This window comes from Myxine glutinosa, chromosome 1 (assembly GCF_964187855.1).
Source record: "Myxine glutinosa chromosome 1, kmMyxGlut1.1, whole genome shotgun sequence".
Lineage (NCBI taxonomy): Eukaryota > Metazoa > Chordata > Myxini > Myxiniformes > Myxinidae > Myxine > Myxine glutinosa.
The window spans coordinates 132,043,586-132,069,386 of record NC_136261.1 but is presented as its reverse complement, the minus strand read 5'-3'; the positions used below and the strand labels follow the sequence as shown (position 1 = coordinate 132,069,386).

The 25,801-nt window shown below is 49.3% G+C and overlaps 1 protein-coding gene across 1 annotated transcript in view; it reads right to left on the bottom strand.

Annotated features, from left to right (window-relative positions):
• LOC137428581 (receptor-type tyrosine-protein phosphatase delta) overlaps positions 1-25,801 on the bottom strand; it is a 417,416-nt gene that overhangs the window by 128,997 nt on the left and 262,618 nt on the right. The window lies entirely within an intron of this gene.

Sequence of the window (25,801 nt, the reverse complement as noted above, 5' to 3'; positions counted from 1 at the left end):
TGTACATTGTAAATAAATTGCCTTGTTCTTTCTGGTTTCCTCTTAATCCGATCATCCTAGTCTTTTCTCAATTGGGTAAACGTGGCACGATTAGGAACCGCGATAATCGGGTTTGTCCTTGTTAACAGCTCGGGTCGCGGATTGCTATCCGCTCGGCATATTCCAACAATATCCGTGATTCGAGCGGGAGTTATTCCCTCGTTTCGGTCAGCGTTAGTACTTAGGTAATAGCGAATCCCTAGTCCTAACAACCCTACCTAACGCTGCCCGGGAAGGACGTTATAACTTCCAGGATCGTGTCGGCCAGATAAAAGACAAAGGGATTAACCCCCTCTTGATAAGGGGAGAGCCGACGTCGGAGATCCGCAACAATTGGTGTCTGGGAGTGGGATTTGGGACCCGAACCAATTTTTTTTAGCCTTTGGACAAATTTGGTTAAAATTACGAGCGGCCGAAATTTTATTGGAAAACAAAATTTAATCGTGCCATGGATAGCCAAGGCGATCGGATGCCGGTGGGGGTAGAGGAGGAGGAATTAGAGTCAACCCAGGACCCCCAGGAAGAAGTGGGACAATTGGGAGGAATGGAAGAGGGAATTGGAGAGGATGCAGCAGTAGGGGGTGCGGCGAACAAAATGGCGGCGCCTCGCACATGGCGGCGATAGCCGAGCCCGTGGTGCCAGCGGGTTGGGACCTGTATGTACTCATAGAACAACTACGAGCATCTATAGAAATGCAGAGAGACGAAGCAAGGGGTACCAGTGAGCAATTGGGAAACCAAATTGGGTGGATTGAGAAACGATGTGGGAAACCAAATTGGGGGATTGAGAGACGGGTTAAGTAATTCGGAAAATAGAATGGGGGAGCAATTGGGAAGTCAAATTGGGGGGTTAGAAAGCAAATTGAGGGGATTATAAAACAAATTAGGGGGCCAGTTGAAGGACGTGGGTGGCCAATCCAGATAAATAAACGAGGGGTTGACGGGGTTTGGAACCAGAATAGGTGGCCAAATAAAAACAATGGGGAAAGACATAGACCGCAGGTCAAGCGGGAAAGGCACAACGGTATGCAACGGGGTAGCGCGGCTTGAGGAATGCGGGGAAAGCGAGGTTGAGCAAAGCACGGCCGGGTGGACCAGGGTAGAAATCGCGACACGGGGTATGGAAGAGCCGACAGCCGTTGAATTAGAAAATTTTATTTTAGTAGCACCAGCAGTCGTCGAGCTTAACAAGGAAAAAGAAATAGATATAAAAGAAATAGTTGAAATCGGGGTTAAGAAGACGGCGGACTTAGAAGAGCAATCGCGGGAGGAAAAGATGGAATATGTGCAAAGTCCGTGTTCGCATCATGATGCCGTACTTCCTAACCCAAATGAAAGTTTGCAGCTGCATGTGGAGAAAAGGATCCCGATGGTAAGCCGGGCTGCATATGGCACGAAGAGGTTTGGCGCGAAAGGATTTTTCGCGCGCTTGGGATCCCGGCGTCACCCGGGCGCTTGTGGAAGGTCCGTGGTGCGCTGTATGAAAGAGAATGGCGCGCGTGTGCGAACAGCGTCGGAGCGTGAGTATGAAACCGAGAGCGAGGGAGAATGCACAATGGAGTGTATGTGTGAGAGTGAGTGTGATACAGAGAGTGAGATGGATGGAGAGAGTGTGCGAGGATGCACACCAGAGCGCACGAGTGGGTGTATGCAAGAGTGCACACCCGTAAGTGTTACGGAGTACGTAACGGGAGAGTGTGCGCCGGGATGTGCGCGAGAGGAGTGCGTAATGGGGTGTGTGGAAGAAAGGTGTGTAACAGAGTGTGCGAATAGAATGAGTGCGCAAGAATGTGCGTGAGAGTGTGTAGTAAGGGAGTGTATGGGCTGTGTGAGTATGGGAAGGGTCGCGTGTGGATGTGAGAATGCGACTCGGGCATCGACGCTGACCGGGGCAGCGCTTAGGCCGACGTATAGCCGACGCGAGCTCTCGGGGCGTGGTGCGTTTTGTGTGCTGCGGGGTCGGCGGGGATCGTTGCCGCGGCGCTCTTGCATGGAGCGCCGTGCACAATTCGGGCCGGGCTCCACCCTGTATGGTCGGTGCCGCGCTTCGACGGGCAGGGCGAACGGCACGATTCCGGGGAAAGGCCAGGTCGGACCTTCGCCCCCTGGCGGGTGCGGTGTTCCGACCGGGTGAGGTTGGGTCATCGGGGCGGAGACCAAAAGGCTCCGCACCGGGATGGCGCCTGGAACCTCGGTCCGAGTATGCCTCCTCCCCAGAGTCGAAAATGCCGGACGGACCCAACCTACAGGAGACTGACCATCCGCACGCATTGCCGGCTTTTCGAAGCCGAGCAGTGAAAATGCATTCCCGCACGAAGAGGCTCGTAGTTCAGAGGACTGGACAGATAGTGGTAGTGATGGCGAATGGTAGTTGTACCATTCTTCATTTAGGGCAAAGGAGCATTAGTTTATGGGGTTTGGCAGTGAAAACTAGCCAGGGCGGGTTAGGATAAGGTTAAGAATTTAGAAAGATGACTTTAGGAGACTTGAGATTTAAGTAGTGACTTTGTACAGGTCGGGGGGACGTAGAGAGATTAGGTGGTTGATAATGACGAGGGATGTGCTTAGTGTAAAGGGAAGACAGGGAAGCACTAGTATCAGGGGAAATAGCTAGTCAGATGATGCTGTGTGTGTGAGTATGAGGATGCGCTTTATGCGCAAATGAGGAATTGGAATGAGAGTCTTGGTGGTGCTGGTGAGAAAATGGGGAATTGAGAGGCAATGCTCTTGAATGATGTGTGTGTGTGAAAGTGTATGAGTGGAGTATTGAGGATGTGTTGAATTGTGTATTGAGTGATTGCCTTGCATGGGGTGCAAGCGCAGGACAGGAATGAGAGCACAAGAGTGTGCAAGAGAGCTTGGTGGTATGGAATAAATGGTGTGGAGTGAGTAGTGTGGAATGAGTGGAGTGGAGTGCATGGTGCGAAAGAGTGAATGGGGGAAGGAGGGACCCCTTCACGAATACCCGGGGAGGGTAGTTTAAAGTTAGGTAGAGGGAGTAGGTAAATTTGTTGGATATTGACATCTGTGGTGCGTGTAGTAGGAGAGTATTGCTTAGATGGGTGCATAAGTGAATGGAAATGGCTGGGCGTGTGGCTTAATTGGTACGTGTGGTTAGATGAGCACTCCGCCACTGGTAGTCTGTCGGCCAGGTGAGGCCGCAGGTAGGCTCTGGGAGCCAGGTAGAGTTCAGTAGAGTTCAGTGGGGTCCGAGGATTCCAAGGGAGGACCCGGGTAGCCCAATGCCAGAGGAGGCATTAGGGGGTAAGAGCCAGGGAGGGCCTTCCCCAGTTAGGTAGTCACAGGAGCTAGGCAAGCTCGGGTGGCGACTTCAGTGGTGGAGGTGTGCAGGTAAGTAGACCTGCTAGTAGCGCCACACGAACCAGCCCTGAAATTGTGCGAGGGCACAGATGGAAAAAATGGGGGAGTGAGACCCCAAATTGGTAGAGCACCACAGTATGGTCAATGGGAATTGGTTTGTAGAACCGCATAGTTTAAAGATGGCCAATTGATTGGCAGGGGAAGACCCCGGGTAGAGTAAAGAGTTAATGTCAATTAGAGTATAGTTAGGAGAAAATCTCTTCACACCATCCGCATCCACTCACTGAGGTGATAGGACTCCACACCAGATTTTGCAAGTATTTGGATGGTAAAGACGCATCATGATGGAGTTTGACATTGTGTTTATTCCATCCCTTCCTTCTTGGGAGGGATTGGGGACGAATTTGGTTTCGGGGAGATATGGGGGACGAGACAGTAGAGACGGATTTGTAAATTGTGTAAATATGGGGAAGGGCAAGGGTAGTGTAGGTTGACATGGGGGGTGACGTACGAGTAGGGACGAGCTTTCTCAGCTCGCTCTCCCACGCCCTTCATGTCGCATTGCCTTGTTTTGATGTGTACCCTTGCGCCATTCCTCCCCCCCCCCCCCCCCTCTATGTCCCCCGTCCCACCCGCTAACCTCTGCTTTGTCTTCCTTCCCCACTCATGGACCTTTGGTCTTTTGTGCGAGGGGAGTGTGCAGGTGCCCTGAGCATTGCAGCCGCACTCTTGCTGCCTGCACCCTGCTGCCTGCCTGCCTGCCTGCACTGATACACCATATGGACCACACGTTCTGTGGCCTGGCACCTTTGGACCACACATTCTGTGGCCTGGCACCTTTGGACCACACATTCTGTGGCCTGGCACCTTTGCTGGAGCAGACCATTGCTGCCAGAGGTATCTTGCTTGCGGACCACTGTTCCTAAGTGGCGCACATGCCATGCAGGCGGACCACCTACGCTGGCCCTGCTGGCCATAAATAAAAAAGCGGACGCGGGTTGTGCCCTTTTTTTATTAATTAACATCAAGTAAGAAGAAGATGCAGCCAAGATCCATCGGCCCAGCAGTCAAAACAAGCACAAGGCGTCATCCAGAATTATTGAAATGTGATGACTGTGCATTTTTCATGATGGTGCTTTGTGTGCATTTTATTATTTAGGTGCATATGGGTGTATGGTGTATCGGTGCAGTGCATTGCAATTGTCATTTCCTCTTCTCAAAATCTCTCTTATTTTTCCCACAAAAGACAGGTCCTGGGTTGTAGTTGTAAATAATTAGTAGTGTCTTGTAAATAACATGCTCCCCACTGGCTTTATCTGTAGTTTGAAAACCATTCCGTAATTCGGTTAATTGTGGGCGTGAGTCAGTTAGGTAGGACACAATGCAGCAGGTGGGACTAATCTAGTGTTAAAACTGTCGCACTCAGGGTGAGGTTAAATGTAGAGGGAAACTACACCTAAGTGTCACATGTAGATGTAAAAGTAGTCCTGACCCAGGTATCGATTCGGCTCGGGCCGAGCCTGGCAAAAGGAGGGGTGCAGTGTTGCGGTTTTGAGAACCCACACTTGTAACTATAACATCATTAAAGGTTAAAGGTAGCACCCCATAGGTAGGCCACAAGCAACACGTAGGTCACCTTAGGACGTCAGTTATTTCATAGTCTGTGTTTAGATAAGGCCATTCCCAATAGTTGCATCTGCGTTGCATCAAACAAATAAGAGTAGGCCCCTCATCGATTTTGCAGCCTCCCTCCAAGCGACGCCATTAAGCGCTCTCCAGTCTGAGCCCCATCGGCCCTCCCAATTTGGTACGCTCCTTTGCCAGCAGCCTTCGCTGCCCTTGGGCTCACTCAACCCAGCCCGAAAAGCCATGAGCTAAAGCCCGAAAAAGGGGGCGGAGCGCCAGGATGGAGGTGTGGCCACGTCAACCAGCCATCAGGGCGGAGCCGGTAAGCCAACACCAGCCAACCAGGGCTGAGGTGGGGCCGCCTGACCGGGCGTGGTTTGGGCTTCCAGAGCGTTCACTGGCTTGGCTTATAAAACCGCGCACGCAAAGCCCTTAAAGAGGACTGAAGCCAAAGATTGGTATTGAGAGGACTCGAGAGTATACGCGCTTTACCAAGAGGAGGACTGATGAAGAGGACTGCCTGAGCTCGCTCGCATTAAAGAGGACTTGTTGGAAGGTTGGCTTATTGAGGACTTATGAGAAGGACTCGCTGGGGGAAAGTTGACATTCATAAAGGACTCGTTGGAGAGCGCGCTAAAGAACTCGTGTTATGAGCTTTGATTGAGGCGGCTGCTTTGGGAGGATGTGTGCGAAAAGCGCTACGTATAACCGCCAGTATACCAGCCTTTCCCCGTCACGATAATTGTCCGCTACGCAGAGGGCTGTCTGCCGTCCACCTTCATCGCCTGGTACGGGTCGAGGACCGGAGCCGGACCGGAGCCTGAACACCATCGCCGGACCTTCCACCCTACCATCTGCATCCCCGCGTGAGTCTGAAGTCTGGGCCCGAATCTGAGAGCGATCGGGCCCGTGTCCAGGGAATAGAATAAGACTGTCTAAGGCTGCCCTGTGTACTTTTCCTTCCTCTTTCTTGTACATTCCTTTCTTTTCCTCTTCTTTGTACATTGTAAATAAATTGCCTTGTTATTTCTGGTTTCCTCTTAATCCGATCGTCCTAGTCTTTTCTCCATTGGGTAAACGTGGCACGATTAGGAACCGTGATAATCGGGTTAGTCCTTGTTAACAGCTAGGGTCGCTGATTGCTATCCGCTCGGCATATTCCAACAATATCCGTGATTCGAGCGGGAGTTATTCCCTCGTTTCCGGTCAGCGTTAGTACTTAGGTAATAGCGAATCCCTAGTCCTAACAACCCTACCTAACGCTGCCCGGGAAGGACGTTATAACTTCCAGGATCGTGTCGGCCAGATAAAAGACAAAGGGATTAACCCCCTCTTGATAAGGGGAGAGCCGACATCGGAGATCCGCAACAATTGGTGTCTGGGAGTGGGATTTGGGACCCGAACCAATTTTTTTTAGCCTTTGGACAAATTTGGTCAAAATTACGAGCGGCCGAAATTTTATTAGAAAAAAAAATTTAATCGTGCCATGGATAGCCAAGGCGATCGGATGCCGGTGGGGGTAGAGGAGGAGGAATTAGAGTCAACCCAGGACCCCCAGGAAGAAGTGGGACAATTGGGAGGAATGGAAGAGGGAATTGGAGAGGATGCAGCAGTAGGGGGTGCGGCGAACAAAATGGCGGCGCCTCGCACATGGCGGCGATAGCCGAGCCCGTGGTGCCAGCGGGTTGGGACCTGTATGTACTCATAGAACAACTACGAGCATCTATAGAAATGCAGAGAGACGAAGCAAGGGGTACCAGTGAGCAATTGGGAAACCAAATTGGGTGGATTGAGAAACGATGTGGGAAACCAAATTGGGGGATTGAGAGACGGGTTAAGTAATTCGGAAAATAGAATGGGGGAGCAATTGGGAAGTCAAATTGGGGGGTTAGAAAGCAAATTGAGGGGATTATAAAACAAATTAGGGGGCCAGTTGAAGGACGTGGGTGGCCAATCCAGAGAAATAAACGAGGGGTTGACGGGGTTTGGAACCAGAATAGGTGGCCAAATAAAAACAATGGGGAAAGACATAGACCGCAGGTCAAGCGGGAAAGGCACAACGGTATGCAACGGGGTAGCGCGGCTTGAGGAACGCGGGGAAAGCGAGGTTGAGCAAAGCACGGCCGGGTGGACCAGGGTAGAAATCGCGACACGGGGTATGGAAGAGCCGACAGCCGTTGAATTAGAAAATTTTATTTTAGTAGCACCAGCAGTCGTCGAGCTTAACAAGGAAAAAGAAATAGATATAAAAGAAATAGTTGAAATCGGGGTTAAGAAGACGGCGGACTTAGAAGAGCAATCGCGGGAGGAAAAGATGGAATATGTGCAAAGTCCGTGTTCGCATCATGATGCCGTACTTCCTAACCCAAATGAAAGTTTGCAGCTGCATGTGGAGAAAAGGATCCCGATGGTAAGCCGGGCTGCATATGGCACGAAGAGGTTTGGCGCGAAAGGATTTTTCGCGCGCTTGGGATCCCGGCGTCACCCGGGCGCTTGTGGAAGGTCCGTGGTGCGCTGTATGAAAGAGAATGGCGCGCGTGTGCGAACAGCGTCGGAGCGTGAGTATGAAACCGAGAGCGAGGGAGAATGCACAATGGAGTGTATGTGTGAGAGTGAGTGTGATACAGAGAGTGAGATGGATGGAGAGAGTGTGCGAGGATGCACACCAGAGCGCACGAGTGGGTGTATGCAAGAGTGCACACCCGTAAGTGTTACGGAGTACGTAACGGGAGAGTGTGCGCCGGGATGTGCGCGAGAGGAGTGCGTAATGGGGTGTGTGGAAGAAAGGTGTGTAACAGAGTGTGCGAATAGAATGAGTGCGCAAGAATGTGCGTGAGAGTGTGTAGTAAGGGAGTGTATGGGCTGTGTGAGTATGGGAAGGGTCGCGTGTGGATGTGAGAATGCGACTCGGGCATCGACGCTGACCGGGGCAGCGCTTAGGCCGACGTATAGCCGACGCGAGCTCTCGGGGCGTGGTGCGTTTTGTGTGCTGCGGGGTCGGCGGGGATCGTTGCCGCGGCGCTCTTGCATGGAGCGCCGTGCACAATTCGGGCCGGGCTCCACCCTGTATGGTCGGTGCCGCGCTTCGACGGGCAGGGCGAACGGCACGATTCCGGGGAAAGGCCAGGTCGGACCTTCGCCCCCTGGCGGGTGCGGTGTTCCGACCGGGTGAGGTTGGGTCATCGGGGCGGAGACCAAAAGGCTCCGCACCGGGATGGCGCCTGGAACCTCGGTCCGAGTATGCCTCCTCCCCAGAGTCGAAAATGCCGGACGGACCCAACCTACAGGAGACTGACCATCCGCACGCATTGCCGCCTTTTCGAAGCCGAGCAGTGAAAATGCATTCCCGCACGAAGAGGCTCGTAGTTCAGAGGACTGGACAGATAGTGGTAGTGATGGCGAATGGTAGTTGTACCATTCTTCATTTAGGGCAAAGGAGCATTAGTTTATGGGGTTTGGCAGTGAAAACTAGCCAGGGCGGGTTAGGATAAGGTTAAGAATTTAGAAAGATGACTTTAGGAGACTTGAGATTTAAGTAGTGACTTTGTACAGGTCGGGGGGACGTAGAGAGATTAGGTGGTTGATAATGACGAGGGATGTGCTTAGTGTAAAGGGAAGACAGGGAAGCACTAGTATCAGGGGAAATAGCTAGTCAGATGATGCTGTGTGTGTGAGTATGAGGATGCGCTTTATGCGCAAATGAGGAATTGGAATGAGAGTCTTGGTGGTGCTGGTGAGAAAATGGGGAATTGAGAGGCAATGCTCTTGAATGATGTGTGTGTGTGTGTGAAAGTGTATGAGTGGAGTATTGAGGATGTGTTGAATTGTGTATTGAGTGATTGCCTTGCATGGGGTGCAAGCGCAGGACAGGAATGAGAGCACAAGAGTGTGCAAGAGAGCTTGGTGGTATGGAATAAATGGTGTGGAGTGAGTAGTGTGGAATGAGTGGAGTGGAGTGCATGGTGCGAAAGAGTGAATGGGGGAAGGAGGGACCCCTTCACGAATACCCGGGGAGGGTAGTTTAAAGTTAGGTAGAGGGAGTAGGTAAATTTGTTGGATATTGACATCTGTGGTGCGTGTAGTAGGAGAGTATTGCTTAGATGGGTGCATAAGTGAATGGAAATGGCTGGGCGTGTGGCTTAATTGGTACGTGTGGTTAGATGAGCACTCCGCCACTGGTAGTCTGTCGGCCAGGTGAGGCCGCAGGTAGGCTCTGGGAGCCAGGTAGAGTTCAGTAGAGTTCAGTGGGGTCCGAGGATTCCAAGGGAGGACCCGGGTAGCCCAATGCCAGAGGAGGCATTAGGGGGTAAGAGCCAGGGAGGGCCTTCCCCAGTTAGGTAGTCACAGGAGCTAGGCAAGCTCGGGTGGCGACTTCAGTGGTGGAGGTGCGCAGGTAAGTAGACCTGCTCGTAGCGCCACACGAACCAGCCCTGAAATTGTGCGAGGGCACAGATGGAAAAAATGGGGGAGTGAGACCCCAAATTGGTAGAGCACCACAGTATGGTCAATGGGAATTGGTTTGTAGAACCGCATAGTTTAAAGATGGCCAATTGATTGGCAGGGGAAGACCCCGCGTAGAGTAAAGAGTTAATGTCAATTAGAGTATAGTTAGGAGAAAATCTCTTCACACCATCCGCATCCACTCACTGAGGTGATAGGACTCCACACCAGATTTTGCAAGTATTTGGATGGTAAAGACGCATCATGATGGAGTTTGACATTGTGTTTATTCCATCCCTTCCTTCTTGGGAGGGATTGGGGACGAATTTGGTTTCGGGGAGATATGGGGGACGAGACAGTAGAGACGGATTTGTAAATTGTGTAAATATGGGGAAGGGCAAGGGTAGTGTAGGTTGACATGGGGGGTGACGTACGAGTAGGGACGAGCTTTCTCAGCTCGCTCTCCCACGCCCTTCATGTCGCATTGCCTTGTTTTGATGTGTACCCTTGCGCCATTCCCCCCCCCCCCCTCTATGTCCCCCGTCCCACCCGCTAACCTCTGCTTTGTCTTCCTTCCCCACTCATGGACCTTTGGTCTTTTGTGCGAGGGGAGTGTGCAGGTGCCCTGAGCATTGCAGCCGCACTCTTGCTGCCTGCACCCTGCTGCCTGCCTGCCTGCCTGCACTGATACACCATATGGACCACACGTTCTGTGGCCTGGCACCTTTGGACCACACATTCTGTGGCCTGGCACCTTTGGACCACACATTCTGTGGCCTGGCACCTTTGCTGGAGCAGACCATTGCTGCCAGAGGTATCTTGCTTGCGGACCACTGTTCCTAAGTGGCGCACATGCCATGCAGGCGGACCACCTACGCTGGCCCTGCTGGCCATAAATAAAAAAGCGGACGCGGGTTGTGCCCTTTTTTTATTAATTAACATCAAGTAAGAAGAAGATGCAGCCAAGATCCATCGGCCCAGCAGTCAAAACAAGCACAAGGCGTCATCCAGAATTATTGAAATGTGATGACTGTGCATTTTTCATGATGGTGCTTTGTGTGCATTTTATTATTTAGGTGCATATGGGTGTATGGTGTATCGGTGCAGTGCATTGCAATTGGCATTTCCTCTTCTCAAAATCTCTCTTATTTTTCCCACAAAAGACAGGTCCTGGGTTGTAGTTGTAAATAATTAGTAGTGTCTTGTAAATAACATGCTCCCCACTGGCTTTATCTGTAGTTTGAAAACCATTCCGTAATTCGGTTAATTGTGGGCGTGAGTCAGTTAGGTAGGACACAATGCAGCAGGTGGGACTAATCTAGTGTTAAAACTGTCGCACTCAGGGTGAGGTTAAATGTAGAGGGAAACTACACCTAAGTGTCACATGTAGATGTAAAAGTAGTCCTGACCCAGGTATCGATTCGGCTCGGGCCGAGCCTGGAAAAAGGAGGGGTGCAGTGTTGCGGTTTTGAGAACCCACACTTGTAACTATAACATCATTAAAGGTTAAAGGTAGCACCCCATAGGTAGGCCACAAGCAACACGTAGGTCACCTTAGGACGTCAGTTATTTCATAGTCTGTGTTTAGATAAGGCCATTCCCAATAGTTGCATCTGCGTTGCATCAAACAAATAAGAGTAGGCCCCTCATCGATTTTGCAGCCTCCCTCCAAGCGACGCCATTAAGCGCTCTCCAGTCTGAGCCCCATCGGCCCTCCCAATTTGGTACGCTCCTTTGCCAGCAGCCTTCGCTGCCCTTGGGCTCACTCAACCCAGCCCGAAAAGCCATGAGCTAAAGCCCGAAAAAGGGGGCGGAGCGCCAGGATGGAGGTGCGGCCACGTCAACCAGCCATCAGGGCGGAGCCGGTAAGCCAACACCAGCCAACCAGGGCTGAGGTGGGGCCGCCTAACCGGGCGTGGTTTGGGCTTCCAGAGCGTTCACTGGCTTGGCTTATAAAACCGCGCACGCAAAGCCCTTAAAGAGGACTGAAGCCAAAGATTGGTATTGAGAGGACTCGAGAGTATACGCGCTTTACCAAGAGGAGGACTGATGAAGAGGACTGCCTGAGCTCGCTCGCATTAAAGAGGACTTGTTGGAAGGTTGGCTTATTGAGGACTTATGAGAAGGACTCGCTGGGGGAAAGTTGACATTCATAAAGGACTCGTTGGAGAGCGCGCTAAAGAACTCGTGTTATGAGCTTTGATTGAGGCGGCTGCTTTGGGAGGATGTGTGCGAAAAGCGCTACGTATAACCGCCAGTATACCAGCCTTTCCCCGTCACGATAATTGTCCGCTACGCAGAGGGCTGTCTGCCGTCCACCTTCATCGCCTGGTACGGGTCGAGGACCGGAGCCGGACCGGAGCCTGAACACCATCGCCGGACCTTCCACCCTACCATCTGCATCCCCGCGTGAGTCTGAAGTCTGGGCCCGAATCTGAGAGCGATCGGGCCCGTGTCCAGGGAATAGAATAAGACTGTCTAAGGCTGCCCTGTGTACTTTTCCTTCCTCTTTCTTGTACATTCCTTTCTTTTCCTCTTCTTTGTACATTGTAAATAAATTGCCTTGTTATTTCTGGTTTCCTCTTAATCCGATCGTCCTAGTCTTTTCTCCATTGGGTAAACGTGGCACGATTAGGAACCGTGATAATCGGGTTAGTCCTTGTTAACAGCTAGGGTCGCTGATTGCTATCCGCTCGGCATATTCCAACAATATCTGTGATTCGAGCGGGAGTTATTCCCTCGTTTCCGGTCAGCGTTAGTACTTAGGTAATAGCGAATCCCTAGTCCTAACAACCCTACCTAACGCTGCCCGGGAAGGACGTTATAACTTCCAGGATCGTGTCGGCCAGATAAAAGACAAAGGGATTAACCCCCTCTTGATAAGGGGAGAGCCGACGTCGGAGATCCGCAACAATTGGTGTCTGGGAGTGGGATTTGGGACCCGAACCAATTTTTTTTAGCCTTTGGACAAATTTGGTCAAAATTACGAGCGGCCGAAATTTTATTGGAAAAATTTTTTTAATCGTGCCATGGATAGCCAAGGCGATCGGATGCCGGTGGGGGTAGAGGAGGAGGAATTAGAGTCAACCCAGGACCCCCAGGAAGAAGTGGGACAATTGGGAGGAATGGAAGAGGGAATTGGAGAGGATGCAGCAGTAGGGGGTGCGGCGAACAAAATGGCGGCGCCTCGCACATGGCGGCGATAGCCGAGCCCGTGGTGCCAGCGGGTTGGGACCTGTATGTACTCATAGAACAACTACGAGCATCTATAGAAATGCAGAGAGACGAAGCAAGGGGTACCAGTGAGCAATTGGGAAACCAAATTGGGTGGATTGAGAAACGATGTGGGAAACCAAATTGGGGGATTGAGAGACTGGTTAAGTAATTCGGAAAATAGAATGGGGGAGCAATTGGGAAGTCAAATTGGGGGGTTAGAAAGCAAATTGAGGGGATTATAAAACAAATTAGGGGGCCAGTTGAAGGATGTGGGTGGCCAAGCCAGAGAAATAAACGAGGGGTTGACGGGGTTTGGAACCAGAATAGGTGGCCAAATAAAAACAATGGGGAAAGACATAGACCGCAGGTCAAGCGGGAAAGGCACAACGGTATGCAACGGGGTAGCGCGGCTTGAGGAATGCGGGGAAAGCGAGGTTGAGCAAAGCACGGCCGGGTGGACCAGGGTAGAAATCGCGACACGGGGTATGGAAGAGCCGACAGCCGTTGAATTAGAAAATTTTATTTTAGTAGCACCAGCAGTCGTCGAGCTTAACAAGGAAAAAGAAATAGATATAAAAGAAATAGTTGAAATTGGGGTTAAGAAGACGGCGGACTTCGAAGAGCAATCGCTGGAGGAAAAGATGGAATATGTGCAAAGTCCGTGTTCGCATCATGATGCCGTACTTCCTAACCCAAATGAAAGTTTGCAGCTGCATGTGGAGAAAAGGATCCCGATGGTAAGCCGGGCTGCATATGGCACGAAGAGGTTTGGCGCGAAAGGATTTTTCGCGCGCTTGGGATCCCGGCGTCACCCGGGCGCTTGTGGAAGGTCCGTGGTGCGCTGTATGAAAGAGAATGGCGCGCGTGTGCGAACAGAGTCGGAGCGTGAGTATGAAACCGAGAGCGAGGGAGAATGCACAATGGAGTGTATGTGTGAGAGTGAGTGTGATACAGAGAGTGAGATGGATGGAGAGAGTGTGCGAGGATGCACACCAGAGCGCACGAGTGGGTGTATGCAAGAGTGCACACCCGTAAGTGTTACGGAGTACGTAACGGGAGAGTGTGCGCCGGGATGTGCGCGAGAGGAGTGCGTAATGGGGTGTGTGGAAGAAAGGTGTGTAACAGAGTGTGCGAATAGAATGAGTGCGCAAGAATGTGCGTGAGAGTGTGTAGTAAGGGAGTGTATGGGCTGTGTGAGTATGGGAAGGGTCGCGTGTGGATGTGAGAATGCGACTCGGGCATCGACGCTGACCGGGGCAGCGCTTAGGCCGACGTATAGCCGACGCGAGCTCTCGGGGCGTGGTGCGTTTTGTGTGCTGCGGGGTCGGCGGGGATCGTTGCCGCGGCGCTCTTGCATGGAGCGCCGTGCACAATTCGGGCCGGGCTCCACCCTGTATGGTCGGTGCCGCGCTTCGACGGGCAGGGCGAACGGCACGATTCCGGGGAAAGGCCAGGTCGGACCTTCGCCCCCTGGCGGGTGCGGTGTTCCGACCGGGTGAGGTTGGGTCATCGGGGCGGAGACCAAAAGGCTCCGCACCGGGATGGCGCCTGGAACCTCGGTCCGAGTATGCCTCCTCCCCAGAGTCGAAAATGCCGGACGGACCCAACCTACAGGAGACTGACCATCCGCACGCATTGCCGGCTTTTCGAAGCCGAGCAGTGAAAATGCATTCCCGCACGAAGAGGCTCGTAGTTCAGAGGACTGGACAGATAGTGGTAGTGATGGCGAATGGTAGTTGTACCATTCTTCATTTAGGGCAAAGGAGCATTAGTTTATGGGGTTTGGCAGTGAAAGCTAGCCAGGGCGGGTTAGGATAAGGTTAAGAATTTAGAAAGATGACTTTAGGAGACTTGAGATTTAAGTAGTGACTTTGTACAGGTCGGGGGGACGTAGAGAGATTAGGTGGTTGATAATGACGAGGGATGTGCTTAGTGTAAAGGGAAGACAGGGAAGCACTAGTATCAGGGGAAATAGCTAGTCAGATGATGCTGTGTGTGTGAGTATGAGGATGCGCTTTATGCGCAAATGAGGAATTGGAATGAGAGTCTTGGTGGTGCTGGTGAGAAAATGGGGAATTGAGAGGCAATGCTCTTGAATGATGTGTGTGTGTGAAAGTGTATGAGTGGAGTATTGAGGATGTGTTGAATTGTGTATTGAGTGATTGCCTTGCATGGGGTGCAAGCGCAGGACAGGAATGAGAGCACAAGAGTGTGCAAGAGAGCTTGGTGGTATGGAATAAATGGTGTGGAGTGAGTAGTGTGGAATGAGTGGAGTGGAGTGCATGGTGCGAAAGAGTGAATGGGGGAAGGAGGGACCCCTTCACGAATACCCGGGGAGGGTAGTTTAAAGTTAGGTAGAGGGAGTAGGTAAATTTGTTGGATATTGACATCTGTGGTGCGTGTAGTAGGAGAGTATTGCTTAGATGGGTGCATAAGTGAATGGAAATGGCTGGGCGTGTGGCTTAATTGGTACGTGTGGTTAGATGAGCACTCCGCCACTGGTAGTCTGTCGGCCAGGTGAGGCCGCAGGTAGGCTCTGGGAGCCAGGTAGAGTTCAGTAGAGTTCAGTGGGGTCCGAGGATTCCAAGGGAGGACCCGGGTAGCCCAATGCCAGAGGAGGCATTAGGGGGTAAGAGCCAGGGAGGGCCTTCCCCAGTTAGGTAGTCACAGGAGCTAGGCAAGCTCGGGTGGCGACTTCAGTGGTGGAGGTGCGCAGGTAAGTAGACCTGCTAGTAGCGCCACACGAACCAGCCCTGAAATTGTGCGAGGGCACAGATGGAAAAAATGGGGGAGTGAGACCCCAAATTGGTAGAGCACCACAGTATGGTCAATGGGAATTGGTTTGTAGAACCGCATAGTTTAAAGATGGCCAATTGATTGGCAGGGGAAGACCCCGGGTAGAGTAAAGAGTTAATGTCAATTAGAGTATAGTTAGGAGAAAATCTCTTCACACCATCCGCATCCACTCACTGAGGTGATAGGACTCCACACCAGATTTTGCAAGTATTTGGATGGTAAAGACGCATCATGATGGAGTTTGACATTGTGTTTATTCCATCCCTTCCTTCTTGGGAGGGATTGGGGACGAATTTGGTTTCGGGGAGATATGGGGGACGAGACAGTAGAGACGGATTTGTAAATTGTGTAAATATGGGGAAGGGCAAGGGTAGTGTAGGTTGACATGGGGGGTGACGTACGAGTAGGGACGAGCTTTCTCAGATCGCTCTCCCACGCCCTTCATGTCGCATTGCCTTGTTTTGATGTGTACCCTTGCGCCATTCCCCCCCCCCCCCCTCTATGTCCCCCGTCCCACCCGCTAACCTCTGCTTTGTCTTCCTTCCCCACTCATGGACCTTTGGTCTTTTGTGCGAGGGGAGTGTGCAGGTGCCCTGAGCATTGCAGCCGCACTCTTGCTGCCTGCACCCTGCTGCCTGCCTGCCTGCCTGCACTGATACACCATATGGACCACACGTTCTGTGGCCTGGCACCTTTGGACCACACATTCTGTGGCCTGGCACCTTTGGACCACACATTCTGTGGCCTGGCACCTTTGCTGGAGCAGACCATTGCTGCCAGAGGTATCTTGCTTGCGGACCACTGTTCCTAAGTGGCGCACATGCCATGCAGGCGGACCACCTACGCTGGCCCTGCTGGCCATAAATAAAAAAGCGGACACGGGTTGTGCCCTTTTTTTATTAATTAACATCAAGTAAGAAGAAGATGCAGCCAAGATCCATCGGCCCAGCAGTCAAAACAAGCACAAGGCGTCATCCAGAATTATTGAAATGTGATGACTGTGCATTTTTCATGATGGTGCTTTGTGTGCATTTTATTATTTAGGTGCATATGGGTGTATGGTGTATCGGTGCAGTGCATTGCAATTGGCATTTCCTCTTCTCAAAATCTCTCTTATTTTTCCCACAAAAGACAGGTCCTGGGTTGTAGTTGTAAATTAATTAGTAGTGTCTTGTAAATAACATGCTCCCCACTGGCTTTATCTATAGTTTGAAAACCATTCCGTAATTCGGTTAATTGTGGGCGTGAGTCAGTTAGGTAGGACACAATGCAGCAGGTGGGACTAATCTAGTGTTAAAACTGTCGCACTCAGGGTGAGGTTAAATGTAGAGGGAAACTACACCTAAGTGTCACATGTAGATGTAAAAGTAGTCCTGACCCAGGTATCGATTCGGCTCGGGCCGAGCCTGGCAAAAGGAGGGGTGCAGTGTTGCGGTTTTGAGAACCCACACTTGTAACTATAACATCATTAAAGGTTAAAGGTAGCACCCCATAGGTAGGCCACAAGCAACACGTAGGTCACCTTAGGACGTCAGTTATTTCATAGTCTGTGTTTAGATAAGGCCATTCCCAATAGTTGCATCTGCGTTGCGTCAAACAAATAAGAGTAGGCCCCTCATCGATTTTGCAGCCTCCCTCCAAGCGACGCCATTAAGCGCTCTCCAGTCTGAGCCCCATCGGCCCTCCCAATTTGGTACGCTCCTTTGCCAGCAGCCTTCGCTGCCCTTGGGCTCACTCAACCCAGCCCGAAAAGCCATGAGCTAAAGCCCGAAAAAGGGGGCGGAGCGCCAGGATGGAGGTGCGGCCACGTCAACCAGCCATCAGGGCGGAGCCGGTAAGCCAACACCAGCCAACCAGGGCTGAGGTGGGGCCACCTGACCGGGCGTGGTTTGGGCTTCCAGAGCGTTCACTGGCTTGGCTTATAAAACCGCGCACGCAAAGCCCTTAAAGAGGACTGAAGCCAAAGATTGGTATTGAGAGGACTCGAGAGTATACGCGCTTTACCAAGAGGAGGACTGATGAAGAGGACTGCCTGAGCTCACTCGCATTAAAGAGGACTTGTTGGAAGGTTGGCTTATTGAGGACTTATGAGAAGGACTCGCTGGGGGAAAGTTGACATTCATAAAGGACTCGTTGGAGAGCGCGCTAAAGAACTCGCGTTATGAGCTTTGATTGAGGCGGCTGCTTTGGGAGGATGTGTGCGAAAAGCGCTACGTATAACCGCCAGTATACCAGCCTTTCCCCGTCACGATAATTGTCCGCTACGCAGAGGGCTGTCTGCCGTCCACCTTCATCGCCTGGTACGGGTCGAGGACCGGAGCCGGACCGGAGCCTGAACACCATCGCCGGACCTTCCACCCTACCATCTGCATCCCCGCGTGAGTCTGAAGTCTGGGGCCGAATCTGAGAGCGATCGGGCCCGTGTCCAGGGAATAGAATAAGACTGTCTAAGGCTGCCCTGTGTACTTTTCCTTCCTCTTTCTTGTACATTCCTTTCTTTTCCTCTTCTTTGTACATTGTAAATAAATTGCCTTGTTATTTCTGGTTTCCTCTTAATCCGATCGTCCTAGTCTTTTCTCCATTGGGTAAACGTGGCACGATTAGGAACCGTGATAATCGGGTTAGTCCTTGTTAACAGCTAGGGTCGCTGATTGCTATCCGCTCGGCATATTCCAACAATATCCGTGATTCGAGCTGGAGTTATTCCCTCGTTTCCGGTCAGCGTTAGTACTTAGGTAATAGCGAATCCCTAGTCCTAACAACCCTACCTAACGCTGCCCGGGAAGGACGTTATAACTTCCAGGATCGCGTCGGCCAGATAAAAGACAAGGGGATTAACCCCCTCTTGATAAGGGGAGAGCCGACGTTTCTGAGATCCATAACAATATATATATATACATAATATACACACACACACAGAGAGACATCTAACGCAGGTGGATACGTTGAGACCTGGGAGGTGTCAGTTCCATCTCCTGAAACTCACCACGTGCGGAGATAGTAAACTAACACCAACAACTTGCATGCGCGCTCGCTCGCTCGCGCACGAACACGCACACGCACACACACACACACATATATATATATATAAATATAAATATATATATACACACACACACCAAAATGTACAGTCGTATGTACAGTCGTGGCCAAAAATATTGGCACCCTTGCACAATTTTCTCGAAATATAAGTTAAAATTGACAAAAGTATTTGGTCTCCACAATTCTTTCTTTCACTGTTAATATTACAGAACCTGTGTTTTTGATTCAGAACTTAATATCTCCTTTTAAATCAGAAAATAAAAAGAAATGGCATTGACAAAATTATTGACACCCAAGCCTTAATATTTGATATCACATGCTTTGGACAAAACAACTGTTGTCAAGAACTTCCTCGAGCCATGAATGAGCTTCCTACACCTCTCTACTGGCAGTTTGGCCCTCTCTTCTTGTACAAACTGCTCCAGTTCTCCCAGATTTTAAGGGTGCCTTCTCCCAACTGCTGTTTTCAGATCTCCCCACAGGTGTTCAATTGGATTTAGATCTGGACTCATTGCTGGCCACTTCAGAACAGTCCAGTATTTTGTCTTGAACCATTCCTGGATGCTTTTTGAAGTGTGTTTGGGGTCATATCCTGCTGCAAGACCCATTACCGTCGACGGAGACCCAGCTCTCTGACACTAGGTTTAACATTGCGCTTCAAAATGCCTTGGTAATCTCCTGATTTCATGATGCCATGCACACATTCAAGGCACCCAGTGCCACAGGCAGCACAGCAACCCCAAAACATTACTGAACCTCCTCCATGTTTGACTGTAGGGAAGCTGTTCTTTTCTTTGAAGGCTTCATTTTGCTTTTTGTAAATATAGAGATGATGTGCTTTACCTAAAAGCTCTAATTTGGTCTCATCTGTCCACAGGACATTCTCCCAGAAGATTTTTGACTTGTTCAGGTGTGTTTAGGAAAAGTCCAGTTGGGCTTTCTTCGCAGTGGGGTCCTCCTGGGTCTCCTACCATATAACCCCCTTTCATTGAGTTGGCGACGGATGGTGCGGGTTGAAACTGTCGTCCCTTGTGTCTGAAGGTCAGCTTGAATATGTTTGATAGTTGATCGAGGTGTTTTCTCCACCATTCAAAACAATTATTCGCTGCAATCTTCGATCAAGTATCCTCTTGCGACCACGTCCAGGGAGGTTGGCTACAGTGCCATGGCCCCTAAACTTCCTGATAACATTGCGTTCGGTGGTCACAGGAACATCAGGGTCTCTGGAGATGGACTTGTAGCCTTGAGATTATCCATGCTGAGCAACAATCTTGTGCCTCACCTCTTCAGAAAATTCTCTGGTTTTCTTTCTTTTCTCCCTGCTCATTGGGAGAGCTCATTGGGTACACCTTTGACGGTGTACCTTTGACGGTACACACAGTAACACAAAACAGCAGAATGACTCCTTTTCTCTATTCAAACTGGTTGATTGAGTGATTTATATATTGCAGGCACCTGCATCTCACCACAGGTGAGTTCAATTCCAAGGTAAAGGAGAATCACCTGCTTGAAATCGAATTATTTCTAACAACTTATAAAAGGTGCCAATAATATTGTCCGGGCCATTTTAGGATTTCTGTGTGGAATAAGCAAAGATTTATTAATGTTTTCAGCTTTTTTTTTGTTTTGTTCCACTGCAAAGAAAAGAAACACATTTTTGGACACCAAAATATTTTTTAATTACAATAATTTTCTGGAAGAAATGGCGCATTATTTGAAAAAAGTGCAAGGGTGCCAATATTTTTGGCCAAATTATAATAGAGCAAACGTATATGGTTATGTCGTTATGTTTATATGCGACGCAATCGTATTCTCTTCGTCAGATAAAATTAACACCCTCTTAATTAACGCTCTTAATTACGTTTAGACTGCTGAGACCCCTCAGACCTTTGACGACCCTTTAATTCCCCCAAGACCCTGAAGACCACAAAACACCCGAAAGACCAAAAATACCCTTGAAGACCCAAATGGCCTCGAAGACCGAAAAGACCCAAAATACCCAAAAGACCCAAAACACCCCGAAGATCCAAAAGACCCCGAAGACCCCAAACACCCAAAAGACCACAAAGACCCAAAACACCCCGAAGACCCAAAAGACCCCGAAGACCCAAAACACTCCGAAGACTCGGAAGACCCAAAAGACCCCGAAGACACAAAACACCCTGAATACCCAAAACACTCAGGACCACAAAGACGCTTAAAGACCATGAAGACCCTGCAGACCCCGAAGACCCTGCAGACCCCAAAGACCCAAAACACCCCAAAAACCCAAAATACCCTTAAAAGCCCAGAGGATCCAAAAGACACTGAAGACCCAAATGGCCCTGAAGACCCAAAAGACCCAAAAGACACCGAAACGGTCAAAGATGGCTATCCCTCTGAAACGACGTGTGGTGAGGCGAGTCATGCTAGAATATACACTACCTGTCAAAAGTTTTAGAACACCTCAATTTTTCCAGTTTTTATTGAAATTTACGCAGTTTAATGTCTCAATGTACTCTGAAATTAAGCATAGAACAAATAAACAATTGGAGATAAAAAAGAAAACATAGAATCATTTTGTTTAACAAAATTTAATTTAAATTTTTGACTCAGCAAAGGAGCCACCTTTTGCAGATATAACCGCCGAACACACTCGTGGCATTCTTTCTACAATGGAAATCAAATATTGTTTGGGAAGTCCTTCCCAACACTGTTGCAGAAGTTCCCACAAATGTGTTGCACTTGTAGGTTGCTTTGCTTTCACCCTTCTGTCCAGTTCATCCCAAACCAGCCAGATGGGGTTTAAGTCTGGAGACTGCGCTGGCCATTCCATGATTTGAAGCCTACCGTCTTGTTCTTTTCCTCGAAAGTAGTTTTGACAAAGCCTGGACGTGTGTTTAGGGTCATTATCTTGCTGTAGGATGAACCCCTGACCAACTAGGCGTATAAAAGAGGGTATTGCATGGCGCTGCAAAATGCCGTGTTAGCCCGTGTGGTTCAGGGTGCCAGTCACTCTGTGCAAGTCGCCGACTCTGGATCCAGCAAAAGAGCCCCAGACCATCACGCTTCCTCCTCCATGTTTGACAGTTGGTGGCACACACTGAGGAACCATCCTTTCACCTACTCGACAGTGTACAAAAACCCTGCGTGATGAACCAAAGATTTCAAATTTTGATTTATTGGTCCATAAGACCTTCTTCCAGTCTTCAGTAGTCCACTGGTGGTGCTTCTGGCCCAGGCAAGCCTCTTTTTCTTATTTTGCCTTCTTAGTAATGGCTTTCTTACTGCCACTCGACCTGTCAAACCTGCAGCTTGAAGTTTTCTCTTCACACTTGAAACTGAGACTTGCTTACTTCGACCAGTGTTAAGCTGTGCTTGAAGCTCTTGTCCTGTGAGCCGCCTATCATGCAAGCTGTTGACTCTCAGAAACTTGTCTTCTGATTCTGTTGTGGCTTTGGGTCTGCCAGACCTCTTCCTGTCAGAGTTTCGTCCAGTTTCCAATATCCTACTTCCTGCAGTGCAATATTGTCCAAACAAGTCAAGTGAATCCACTTGGATTCCGCCCAGGTTGGCACATGGAAATTATGATGTAGCATAATTATCATCTCGGGTCAAGATTTGAAATTATGCCATGGTTTTTGTAAAATTGCTACTAGTATTCACATTATGTACTTTCACCAAAACATACATCATCATAGAAACATACATAGAATTTGGGTCCTCTGGGTCATTTGGGTCCTCTGGGTCATTTGGGTCCTCTGGGTCATTTGGGTCCTCTGGGTCATTTGGGTCATTTGGGTCCTCTGGGTCATTTGGGTCATTTGGGTCCTCTGGGTCATTTGGGTCCTCTGGGTCATTTGGGTCCTCTGGGTCATTTGGGTCATTTGGGTCCTCTGGGTCATTTGGGTCCTCTGGGTCCTCTGGGTCCTCTGGGTCATTTGGGTCCTCTGGGTCATTTGGGTCCTCTGGGTCCTCTGGGTCATTTGGGTCCTCTGGGTCCTCTGGGTCATTTGGGTCATTTGGGTCCTCTGGGTCATTTGGGTCCTCTGGGTCATTTGGGTCCTCTGGGTCATTTGGGTCCTCTGGGTCATTTGGGTCCTCTGGGTCATTTGGGTCCTCTGGGTCATTTGGGTCATTTGGGTCCTCTGGGTCCTCTGGGTCATTTGGGTCCTCTGGGTCATTTGGGTCCTCTGGGTCATTTGGGTCCTCTGGGTCATTTGGGTCCTCTGGGTCATTTGGGTCCTCTGGGTCATTTGGGTCATTTGGGTCCTCTGGGTCATTTGGGTCCTCTGGGTCATTTGGGTCCTCTGGGTCATTTGGGTCCTCTGGGTCATTTGGGTCCTCTGGGTCATTTGGGTCCTCTGGGTCATTTGGGTCCTCTGGGTCATTTGGGTCATTTGGGTCCTCTGGGTCATTTGGGTCCTCTGGGTCCTCTGGGTCCTCTGGGTCATTTGGGTCCTCTGGGTCATTTGGGTCCTCTGGGTCATTTGGGTCCTCTGGGTCATTTGGGTCCTCTGGGTCATTTGGGTCCTCTGGGTCATTTGGGTCCTCTGGGTCATTTGGGTCCTCTGGGTCATTTGGGTCCTCTGGGTCATTTGGGTCCTCTGGGTCATTTGGGTCCTCTGGGTCCTCTGGGTCCTCTGGGTCATTTGGGTCCTCTGGGTCATTTGGGTCCTCTGGGTCATTTGGGTCCTCTGGGTCATTTGGGTCCTCTGGGTCATTTGGGTCCTCTGGGTCATTTGGGTCCTCTGGGTCATTTGGGTCCTCTGGGTCATTTGGGTCCTCTGGGTCATTTGGGTCCTCTGGGTCATTTGGGTCCTCTGGGTCATTTGGGTCATTTGGGTCGTCTGGGTCATTTGGGTCCTCTGGGTCATTTGGGTCATTTGGGTCCTCTGGGTCATTTGGGTCCTCTGGGTCATTTGGGTCCTCTGGGTCATTTGGGTCATTTGGGTCCTCTGGGTCATTTGGGTCATTTGGGTCCTCTGGGTCATTTGGGTCCTCTGGGTCATTTGGGTCCTCTGGGTCATTTGGGTCCTCTGGGTCATTTGGGTCCTCTGGGTCATTTGGGTCCTCTGGGTCATTTGGGTCCTCTGGGTCATTTGGGTCATTTGGGTCCTCTGGGTCATTTGGGTCCTCTGGGTCATTTGGGTCCTCTGGGTCATTTGGGTCCTCTGGGTCATTTGGGTCCTATATTCCTATCCTATAACATATATATCTCCTATAACCTATCCTATAAATATAGATTTGATGACGTCATGTTTACACATCTGAGCGACAGAAATGAGCGACAGAAATGAGCGACAGAAATGGGTGACAGAAACTAGCTTCACTTTTGAGCGCCCGAAATTCCCAGGCAAACGCTATAACGCACCAGGTTTACAACCTGTGCGTTAATAATGCTTCAGAGGGTGTAATAACAGTCTGTTCCAATACTGCTTTTATACAGATAGGGGGTTTGTAATCAAGTATTCATCAGAGGTTGGGACACCTGTAGGAATTGTATGCATCAACTTTCAAGGCTTAATTTACTTGCATTGCTGCAGAACAGCTGTAAGTTGTTAACCCATTACTTGTTCCCTGAAGAAGGCCTTCTTTTTACAATATAACTGTGCAATTTACATTATTTCCCCGTTTTTGCTAACCTAAACTTTTTTTTTTAAACCTCAAGCAGTTTACTGCTTACCTTTGTACCATTTCAGGTTATTCACTGGACATTAAACTGCGTAAATTTCAATAAAATCTGGAAAAATTTAGGTGTTCTAAAACTTTTGACTGGTAGTGTATATATATATATATATATATATATGCTGTATATACAGTATATATGTAGATTTGTTTACATATGCATAAATGAGTTTAACCCATGCTATTGCTCCACCCTAATATTAAATTTGAGATCTATTGTTTCAAGAGAGCTGGTATGTTTATCTATTGCCTGGGAGGTTGCAGCCTATATGCCTTTTCTAAATGTTATTTGGAACAAAATAGGATGTGGGAGGAAGAGTGGTGTGGAAAAGAAAAAAAAGAAAAAAAAAGAAAAGAATTGTGACTCCACGGAATGGCGAGAGCAAAATGAAGAACGAAAACATTAAGAGTGTAACATGCAAGTGGTTTTTAGATACAACTGAGCACATGTGTCAACACAAGCATCACAAGTACACTCTATTCAAGCAGGTACTTACTCACGCATGTCTGCACATCCCAGTCATATGTCCTCAAATATTCTTGTGACTTTTCGGTTTTTATATAATCAGTTTTGAAATGATTAACTTTCCTTGCTTCCACGACTCTATCTGGCAAGCTCTTCCGATACAAACTACGCTTTTAGTGAAAGTTGTCATCTCAGTTGTAACTCACTTTTTCTAAACCTTCAAGCTGTGCTGCATTGTTCTACCCCTTTTCAGCTTTACTGAAGTTCCCCACCAATTCCCTCATTAAGCCTTCATGAAAAGTATTTTTGTTACTTTACTACTCTCAGCAGAAGATTAGATCTATCAATGTTATGATCACTGGTCCCAATATATTTTCCCACCTCAATTTGTTTCATCATTGTAGAATCACGAGCTTACTGAGGAATATTCCCTTGCATTAACTTGCCCTGTTATGTCTGGATAATTTCCATTATTTGATCATAATTTCCATTATTTGATCATACACTAGTTACCGTATCTTCGCTGCTCAACAAACTGAGATAGAGCCCCATCACATCAGGAGTAGCATGTCAAGAAAAACAGGAAAGGCCCATTACAAATACGACAAGAACGAGCAATCAGTGATTGCAGAGACTCACCAGGACGTGTTTATGTGATGTATTTTGTGTGGAGTTTATTAGCTGCTGTGTTTATTTGATTTTTTGATGATGTAGATTTATGTTAAATCCAATAGGGCTGCCCAACCACGTAACGGATGACGTCATCAATTTAATTCTCCCGTACAATTCTTGTGTAGATCATGCTCAATAAATTTCAAACTGATCGGATCAAGCGTTCTACTCATCTAATTATGATGTCATAATGAAGGCACCGGTGACATCATCATGAACATATGTTATTCCTCATAGGGAGTACTTGAAAATAAGCCATGTTTTCGTTTTTCCCATGGAGTGGTTTCAGAGATATAGAGATGCAAATTTTTTCGGTTTTTCCAAGATGGCGCCCATACCACGTGACATATGACGTCATAACTGTCATTAAAAAAATTATACAGGAGGAGGTGCTCCTATGGTGAAAACTATTGGCAATCGGACCAATGGTTGCAGAGAAAAGCATACTCATGTTCTGTGCAGACAAACAAATAGACAGACAGACAGACAAATGAAAAATCACTGACAGTTGGCAAA